The sequence below is a fragment of the Pezoporus flaviventris genome, unplaced genomic scaffold, assembly GCF_033815535.1.
Source record: "Pezoporus flaviventris isolate CSIRO_AGI_PZ_B2104156 unplaced genomic scaffold, CSIRO_AGI_Pfla_v1 ptg000082l, whole genome shotgun sequence".
Taxonomy (NCBI): domain Eukaryota; kingdom Metazoa; phylum Chordata; class Aves; order Psittaciformes; family Psittacidae; genus Pezoporus; species Pezoporus flaviventris.
The window spans coordinates 204,502-214,640 of NW_026892630.1; positions in this window are offsets into that span (position 1 = coordinate 204,502).

Here is a 10,139-nt window from a genome sequence, read left to right on the forward strand (position 1 = left end):
GTTCCCTCTTGTGCTTACAGTCCCCTCCCTTCCCGGGGTGCATCTGTGCTCTCTCGGTCCTGATAATATGATATAGATAAGGCCTAGACTCAAGCGACTTGGATTGCATCTTTGGGTCAATACAGCCCGTTTTATGGCTGTTCCTGCACAAACATTTTGAGAAAGGCTGCAAGAGGCATTCGCACACACGCGCTGCTCTTCCAGGGCAAAGCAGTGGTCACGTCAAATAATACCTGGGCCAATGTCACCTTGCTCAGCTAGAAGCCCTTGGGAAAAGAGCAAATGATGTCACTTTCAACTGGTGAAGACAATGAGTCAGTGTCACAACTGGCTGAAGAGAGTTAATTGAGAACCTGAGACATACCCGTGTGACACCAAAGGTGCTGCACCACTGGTTCACACCTTGAGCTACTGCTAGAGGGTAAAAGTGAAGCTTCATTACAGCCACATAAGCAGAGAGGAGGTGACTTATCCCACCCACTACCCACCGTCCCTGTCACTTGTGTCTTCTCTTTCCTGACTCCAAGCAACCCCAATCTCCCAGATTTCCCATTGAGAAAGGGTTCTGTTTTGGTTGAGATGTTAGGGAAGAAGGTTTCAAGCTATGGCAAATGATGAAAATGGAAAAGACTGGAAGGAACCAGCCAGACTCCCTTCCAGATGTGTGGTGTTACATTTCATGTTGACCCATGCCTGTCTTTTCTGGAAAAGGCCTGTATTATGGAAGTACAATTCCAACTTTTACCCACAGGACTCTGGTGGTTTTCTCTTTAATTTACTGAATTTTTCACAGTTCTTTCCTTGTTAAGACTCATGAGCTGTACTGCAAAAGACTGGAAATAAAACACGGCCATGCAAAGTGATACGGCTTGAAGTACTTGGCTTATTCCTGGTTTCATCTTTCACATGCCTTCCCTGACATTACAGTTCCCTCTGCAGTGACGTTGGTTTGTGTCAGAGGGTCTTTCCTTTCCATGAGCTGTTCTGAGAGATCCAGTTCAGCATCCTGTTGAATCTGGAGGAAAAGAAGAGTCTTGAGAAATAAGGAGATGTGTTGCCAGAAAAGGAGCTTTGGCCAAAGGAAGAGGATTGCAGACTGCCTGAACTCTCACTGAACCAAGAAGTTGGGCGGCCCCATGTGTCCTAGCAATCTTGAAATAGCATGAAATACGCCAAAACCGAGTTTTGAAATGTCTTGGATATACTCATTTTTATTTCATCTCCATTTCACTTTTTTTTTTAATAGATTTTTTTCCATATCCTGGAGACTTACAGTGGATATTGCAATGGGTTAACTCTAGGTAGGCTTTTATCCTATAAAGATTGGATGCAGGAACACTTAGCGTTATTTTCTTATCTTTTCTGAGGCATAAAATAATTTCATGTGCCGTAGGTATGTTTTTTTCCTTCTTTCCTTTTTTAAGAACATGTTGTAACTAGTGGTGCACAAATGACTCCTTGGTTAGATAAGATGTTATGTTTTTATCCTTGGACTATGTCCCCACGCTTTTGGTAATGCCAGCATCAGCTAAGTTAGTATCTGATTAGTTGTTCTTGCCTCTTACTCAATGTCAGTCCTGATTATGCCTATTAATCTGAAGCATTTCTTTTAACTGAGCTATAGGCAAAATCCTTCCTGATTCTCAGCACTCTGTGACTATCACAGCTAAGACTTCTCCCTTCCTACAGTCCCAGGGGAGTTTCTATGGGCTCCTCACCTTCAAAGTATTGGCATTCATTATGCTTTCGGGCAGCTGTGGTCCAGAGAGGAGGAATCTGTGTTCCTGAACTGATACCATTGGCTTTAGAGACCCCTCAATGTTCTTGATTTCTCAGTCCAAAGTGAAGATTAAGGGTTTTTCCCAAAGAAAGCTGGGTGATGAGCATGTGCTTGGACAATTTTCATTCTGGGAATGAGAAAAGGGTATTGAGAACAACAAAAGGTTATAGAGCAAATTTAGTGTTTCAGAACCAGATTTCAACATCACACCCATACTGATAATCAGGACTGACTTGTTAGGGAAGGTGGGGCACCTCTATCTATCTCTATGCAGCATCTCTATCTATTTCAAACAGATGTCAGCGCCCTGTTCCAAACTATTCCAGCACAAAAGCAGCCATGAAGAATACCAGAAGTTTGCTGAGGATTGATCAGTTTCTTCTTTTGCATCTCCTGGCTTTCTTATGTCACTTTCTGACTCACAGCTGCAACTCAGCTGTGATCTATTCAAGGCTGGGACTGAGTGTTATTAACACCATGAGAAGTCTAGCTCACTTTTAGGTGTCCTGACATCTGCTTGGCACTGTTCATTATCACAATGAAGCAGACACCTGTCCCAGCCAAGAGCCAGAAATCCCTAGTTGTTTTATCACCTTGTGTAGGTGAATTACATACAGAGATAATGGTATTTCTTGTGAAACACCTTGTTGGTTTTCCACTGAGGGGGCAGGACTAGGGGTGTCTGTCCTGCTTTTGAGTGTTTGGGCATTGACTCATTTGCACAGGCAGCTTAGGTGTCTGGATAACCAAAGGCAAAACTGAAGGGTATAAGGGAGTCCTCCCACTTTGCAAATTGATGTCGGTCCTGTTCCATGTGGACATAATCCTCTTTTTAATATATTTTCTATTTATACTTTTTTTGACTCAGTGAGGCTGGATATAGCTGGAGGGTGCAGGGGAAAAGGGAGAAGGGAGAAAAAAAACAGGGTTATGTTTAATAAAAATAGTATGAATGTTCAAAGACAGTGCTCTGGGAATAAATCAATATGGTTTCTCATCTGTACTGCAGAGAGGACAGAGGGCAGGCTCTGACGAAACACATGGTACCAATAAGACAACATGCTCATTCCTAGAAATCGAATCTGGATGCTTTTGGGAGTACTTGTTAGACAAGATGAAGTACAGAAAAGATAAGAACTCGTTGATTAATTAAGAGACAACACAGATCACTGCAGGCAAGCCATCAAAACAACATTTCTTTGGCAAGGTAAGTGGTGGGAGAAGATGATCGCAAGTTATGGCAGCTGCACGTTGATCTCTGGAGGCTGGATTTCAAAGGAAAATAACTCTGTGTTGCATATGGGGAGAGGTGTCTGAGACACTGAAACCTAACAAAAGAGTTGTTGCTATGCAAATGATGAGGCAAACTCTAACCCGCTAACTGTACTTTTGGCACAAAAGTTTTCCTCTTTTATTCTTAGAAGTACATTTAAAAGTCCTACCAATGTTTTGATGAGTTTCTCCACCTGAAATGCAGCAATAATTATACTCTTTCCTGAGCCTGAAGGGATTTGTGTTCAGGTGACTCTCAGGTACCAGAAGCAACCGTAGCCATGAAATTACCTACTTGAGAGAGGGTGTCTGGATAAAACAATAATTGAGAGACAGAAACCAATATAGCCTTTTTTTCTGGGCGAGGTATAATGAGAAACAGTATGCTTCTGAGATTATAAACTGTGTGAAATCGTATGATTAGCATATAATTACAATGGCAGACATGACAAGTTTATCTAGACCAGATGTCTATTACATCAGTTCCCTCCTTTCATCTGTGTAGTTTTTTATGGCTTATATCACTGAATGATAATTGTGATTGATGCAGTTAGCAGCAAAATCACTCTTTACATTTTCAGGTATTTGTTATTACAATGAACATTACATATCCACAGTGCTGTGACTGTCAAAGCATAGTGAAGGCCTGCTTGTTTTTCCTGTTATCTCCTAAAAACATTTTTTCCATATAGTGATTAGTCATAAAATAAAAATAGTGTATTTTAAACTCACCACATGTTTATAAAACAAGACAGTCATCCAGGTACCTATTGGGAGTGTGAATGTCATGACAGCCTAAGCTGAAGGTGACAGGACTGACTATGGAGGATGCTGGTGGGGTTTACAGCTGATATTTAGCATCCTATGGATCTTGACAACAGCTATATGGACCACCACCAGTTCCAGCCTCACCCACTCTCTGAATAGGTAGAAACCCAACAGAGGCAAATTACTCCACCAATAACACCAAAGCTGAACCACTTATTTCTTCCAGTGCTGCAAAAGAAGCATATGAACAACGAAAGAGAAATGAGATCCTGCTCCAGTCTTATCCCCTGCTCACTTTCCTACAGTACCTAAAAGTTCCCTCCATCTCCAGCTGATATAATTCCTATTAAAACTAATGTCAACTGACCAAGAAACAACATGTCCTGCCAAAAAATGTTAGCCAAAACCATCAACAAATTTTGGGTTTGGTTTGGTGGCAGTTTTACATTAGCACAAGTTTAATCCCCTTTTGGAAACCAATCCGTTAGTAGCTGTGCCTTAAAGACCTCCAGGTATAACAGAGATGCTCTAGAGTCCAAACCCACCAAATACGGGGTTGTTTAGAGACATAACAAATTTCTGGGCTAGTCACACACTGAGGTGGTGAAATCTAAGTAAGGACATTGCCTTTTCTCTGTGATGACTTGAGAGCATCTTCAGCAGGGATGGTATGAACCATACAGCCTTTTTCAAATCCCTGTGATGGACATGACATGATGGACAACAATGTGATGGACATAGGGAAACATCACCCCTCATACAAGAAGATGGAAAGGAGGAAAGCAAAACACCAGGAGTTTCATTCCCTTTCTCTGCAAGCTTATTTTGCTTTCCTGCTCCCAACACATTTATTAAACATTTATTGATTTTGCTGTTAGATCAATTAGATTCAATCTTCCATAACAACACTCTGGGGAAAACAGAAGGTTTAGCAAGCTCTAACCACTATGCTGAAAAAAATTCCTTCAGGATTACAAAAACACAACAAAAGAAAAGAAAAAAACACCAGAAAACTTTTTCCAACAGGTTTGAATGGTGGATTTCGGTCTTTACAAATTATCAAGAGCAAATCACATGAGGACCCTACTGCCAGCAATGACTTCGGGTTGGGTAATTCATTATGTTCACAGTTATTTCACTGATGCAATGACTGTTCCAAGCAGAAGAAGCCTGAACTGGATTTGGGGAATAAATCTAAGGTGCTTTACATTCTCCTAATGACCAAAGGTGAATCTGATTGCTTGTTCTTTCTGAGTTTATATAACTTTCATTCTTGGCTACAGTGTGTTTGGCCAAGGCCAGGATTTCAGAACTGCTAAGTACTCATTTAGGTTTCTAAGAAGGAAACAGCCTGAATTTTATATCTGCTGAGAAATGGGAGCTCCCACTGGGAATAACAACTGGATCTCCAAAGAAAGATATCTTTATGTAGCTACAGGTCACTGGTGTCTTAGATATAAATCCCCCTTTTTGGATACCTGAGTTAAACCTCATTTTCTCATCCACTTGGGGTCCCCTGGAGTCTGATGCCCTTTGCAAATCTGTCTTTTGCTGGCAAGCACTTCATCTGATACCTGCATGCATTAGTTTGAATTTTTCTTTGTTTTCCATGAGCAGGAGTAAGAAAGAGGAAATGCCTGCAATATTTTTGAAACAACATATTTTTCCTCACAACAGCAATACTTCTATCACTGGGTATTCCTTGGGGATATTTCAGAGGACTTCTTGTTTCTTTTCCTTTGTGGAACGAGATCAACTGATCGACACTTGAAATAATTCTGAAAAAGAAAAAGAACAAACTTCATTAAATACCTTTTGGTATAAAGAAACTTATTGGTTTCAAAATGATTCCTTATTTGTAATTGAACTCTGAAAGTCACAGGAGAGGGCAGGGAAGTGAAAATATGTAGTAATGAACAACATGAAAAGTACTGAAAGAACAGAAACAAAACATTTTTGTTCTTATTTTTGTTTGCAAACAAAAAGCGCAGCTTCTGACTTAAATTTGAGACATTTGGCAACTTGCTTTCTGCTCAGAGCATGTAGCTGAGATTTCAAAAGTCATAATTAGCTTTATTTAACCTTCTACAAGTAAGAGAAAAGATTACATCACAGGTAGTAAAACTGACAGATTTAGGGGAACAACATATTTTGTCTGGAAAGATAAAAATTCCAGAATAGATTGCATCCTATACCATCAACTCATGAAAGCATTAACATGATAGTGAAACTCCAGCTCACTCACCAAAATTAACATAGAACTTATTCAATTATTTTAGTGTCTCACAAGTGAGACTTTGCAATATTTTACTCTCTAGCAGGGAAATGCTGTTTCCACTTAATTCCTACAAAGATGACATTCACTTCTTTTTCACACAAGTCTTTCTTAGGGTGGGTTTACACGGGAAAATCCAGACTCAAATAATAGCAAGATTTTGGGCTGAGCTTTGCTCTGATTTACACTAATCCAGCCAAAGTCCTCCAAACTTTCAAGGTACTCAACACTGAATAGAAAGTCAAAACCACACATTCCACCATGTTATCCAGAGAACCAAAACATATGAAGAAAACCAAAGGAGAAGTACCTAATCTCCCAGTCCTCCTCTCATTCATACACTTCATTGCCCTTGGGATGTGATGTTCTCCATACACTACTTTGACTTTATACTGGTCAGAGAAATACAGGGTTGCAGCAGATCACACTGTCTACTGCACTAAGGAACTCAGTTCTTCTAATTTCACCATCCCAGACTAAGGTGTCATATCTGAATTGGAAACATCAATGTTGCTGCAGCCACCAAATTAAAATTGGCATGTCATAGAATCATAGAATCATCTAGGTTGGAGAAGACCTTGAAAATTATCGAGTCCAGCCATAAACCTAACACTGCCAAGTCCACCACTAACCATCCCCTTAAGTGCCATGTCTACACATCTTTTAAATACCCCCAGGGATAGTGACTCAATCACTGCCCTGGGCAGCCTGTTCCAGTGCTTGACAACCCTTTCAATGAAGAAATATTCCTAACATCAAACTAAACCTCTCCTGATGCAACTTGAGGCCATTTCCTTTCATCCTGTGTCCAGAGGGTGATTCATCCTAGACTAGGACAGGTCTCCAAAGGACTGGGGTTGAATTGTAACACCAATCATCTCTCTAAATGGAGCGCATGGGGAGCACAGGTGACTTACGCTCTACCTACTGCATTTCTGGAAGGTGAAGTAACATAAGATGAATTCCCCTTGTCAACAGAGAAAACGACACACAGAGCCATCAAGAATTAGGCTGGATTCCTCATCCATGGGTGACATCAACCTCTGACTAAAGCAAATACCCCAGCCTAAGTGAGGGTTGGCAGAGGGAGAGGAGAGAGGAGCCAGGGAAAGGGGAGCAGCATTACCTCACCCACTGCTGCTTGGAGTAGGCATGGGACTCATCTGGAGCATTCCACTGCCTGCGGGCAAGTTTTTGGCTTTTCTTGCTGAAAACGACATGCCATTAGTCAGGAGTAACCAACCTTGAAAAGAGTATTTGCTATGACTCCCCTCTCCCCTGTGAACGACATTCCTGACACTCTGAGCTTTTTCGGTTGCAGTGTTGACACTTCTTCAGATCTGTCATTAGCTCAGCTGCAGAGAAAACAGAAATGTTATTCAAGACCCAGATCCAGCGTGGGAGGCTAGGAGTGCAAATTCTCACTTTGCACTAAAAGCCCACTGAGTGTTTTATGTTACTGTTGTTCTTTCTATTTTAGGGGGTGCCTTTATTATTTTATAAGCCCTTTCTATCATATAAGACACCCTTTTTAAGGTATTCTTCTATCAAAATCATGGCCATATAGCTTAAAATGTAATTTCCCAAATTCCCCAAAATTTACTAGGAATTAGATTTTGGCTTATACCTTACAAATTCCAAGTTCTAGGTCTAAAAGCATTTACCTTGTTCCTGGTTTATTTCTGTATTTTAAGACTTATGCTTTACCACTCTGAGGATTAGAATTTCACCAAAATCTATTTTTCCCAACTGTAAGCTTTTTGTAAAGCATTCTTCTCTGTATCTTCATTACATGAGATAAACCAACAGATTCTGGCTCAGCTCCAGAGAAGCACCAAGATTGAGTTGACCTTTGGCTGTGATCTTATGAATCGCCATCTGTGTTACGGTAAACGGAGCAGCTAAAAGTAAGGTACTTACCAGGGAAATCATGCAGAGTTTTGTTGAGTAGTTTTGGTTTTTGTTCTTGTGCCCTAGATTTTTTAGCTTTGTCATTCTTCAGATAAATTAATAGTTCAGGACAGATATGGTCCTGAACTACGCTTCCTCATTTCAGTGTTGTCTGCTAAATAAAATCAGTGTAAATATAAAAATCTCAGAAAGGATAGAAGACATACCACTTACAAAAAAAAAACAAACCCAGAACCCGAACAGGTCAAGTCCACTTTTTCTGCAATAATTCATTATGTATTTGCACCTCTGGTCTTACAGGTCTTGCACAGTCATAAAGATCTTGTTGAAGAGTTACTTCAGGGTAAGAAGGAAAGACCTTCAGCCAACGTGTGTTGAGTTGTCTCAGGAAAACCTGTTTATATAGGGGACTGAAGAGTTGAAAAAGGCACAAACCAATGAAATACAGACTTTTCATTTGTATTATTTTAACGATGGATTATCTGGAATCGTTACTGTATCAGAATTAATGAAGCTTTGGGGACAATATATGTGAGTCTTCATGTATCACATCAAAGGGGTAAGACAAAAAGAAAAATGAGAAAATCAGTAGGAAAAGATGGTTTAATCTAGAATACTGAGGCACAGGAACAGTCCCCATTTTATATGTTTTCAAAATAAAGGATAAGAAGATGCAGTAGTTCTCAGTGCCTGTCTCAGTTCTCCAGTTTTGCATCCAGGAGTAATCATTATAAAACATCTCAGCTAGACATTGAAAGATAGAAAATGAGAATCCTCAGCAAATATTTGATCTAGTACTGCCATTCAGTTGCTTATCCTGTAGTTCCTTCACAAACAAAGCTCTGAGTAATATTAATGGCACTTCAGTCTCTGTGAATGAGGGAAAGATATGCTGGTATTGCTCAGGGTGTATATTTGTACCTCATAGATTCTAGCCCACTCTGGTGTACCCATCATCTCTAACAAGCTATTCATCCTACATCCAATAGGGACTTTTCATTTTTTCTTATTTTTAACAGGCATATCTTTTAAAAACGCCTTAGTGACCACAAAGAAATCTGATATAAGATTCAACAACATCCATAAACCAAGTAGTGGTTGTTCATCAAAATCCATGACTACCAGATGCCTCTTACACAACTCTTGAAGCTTCAGGATTATTTCATTCATCTATATGTGGATGCATTCTGCCTTCCTTATCCAAAATGAGAAACTATTTTAAAAGTATTTGAGGCAAATCCAGACAGAATTTTTTTTCTAAAAGATTCTCCCACAAAAAAGTGGTGAGGAGGCATATTGACATGTTGAGAAGATGCTTTTCATGACTTTAAATTTGAGAAATTATTGTAAACATCAAACTATATTTTCCCCATAATATCCATTTTTGAACACTTCGGTGTCTTCCAGACTGCCTTACTCATAATTGCTGCTCTCTCAGACTAGTGGGTCTGGTAAAAGAAAGTGACTGTTTACTGAGTGACAAATACACACATACACAAAACTCCTAGTTTCACAGATGTTTTCAGGAGCCTATAACCCCTGATAAATCTCTGCAGACCACCAAGATGAATAATATTTGTGGATGCATTTTTGAGGCTACTAAACTGGAGAGGTATTTGTGGCTGCGGTCCTCACCACTCACATGGAAAAGTATGTTTTCCGTATATCCATCATATAGGCTATATTTTGCACATCTGCCTTTAATTAGACTGATTTCATATCTTAAGGAGTACATGACATCAAATGAATCATTCAGAAATAGGAGTTAGCCAGTAAATGACAGTGTCACCTTTTTCATTCACGGGTTGCCAGTGTCAAAATTCCCTTAGAGGTTTTAGCATATCTCCTGGACCTGAATATGTAGTAAATGTCCCAGTCTCAGGGACAGATTCGGAATGGATTTCTATGCCATATGCCAATTTACATGACCAGTAGTCACACTGAACCAGTCCTTATATTAAGGAGTAGCACTGACAAATGGGAGTGTTTTGCAGCTCACAATCTGATCTACTGAGTTCAGTAAGACTACATGGATTCAAAAAATATGAAGATCTAGTCTAAATCTGATCTAATCAAAAGAGACACATTAGCTGCCAAGTTACCCTAAAATCTTCATTTTACCAAAATGACATC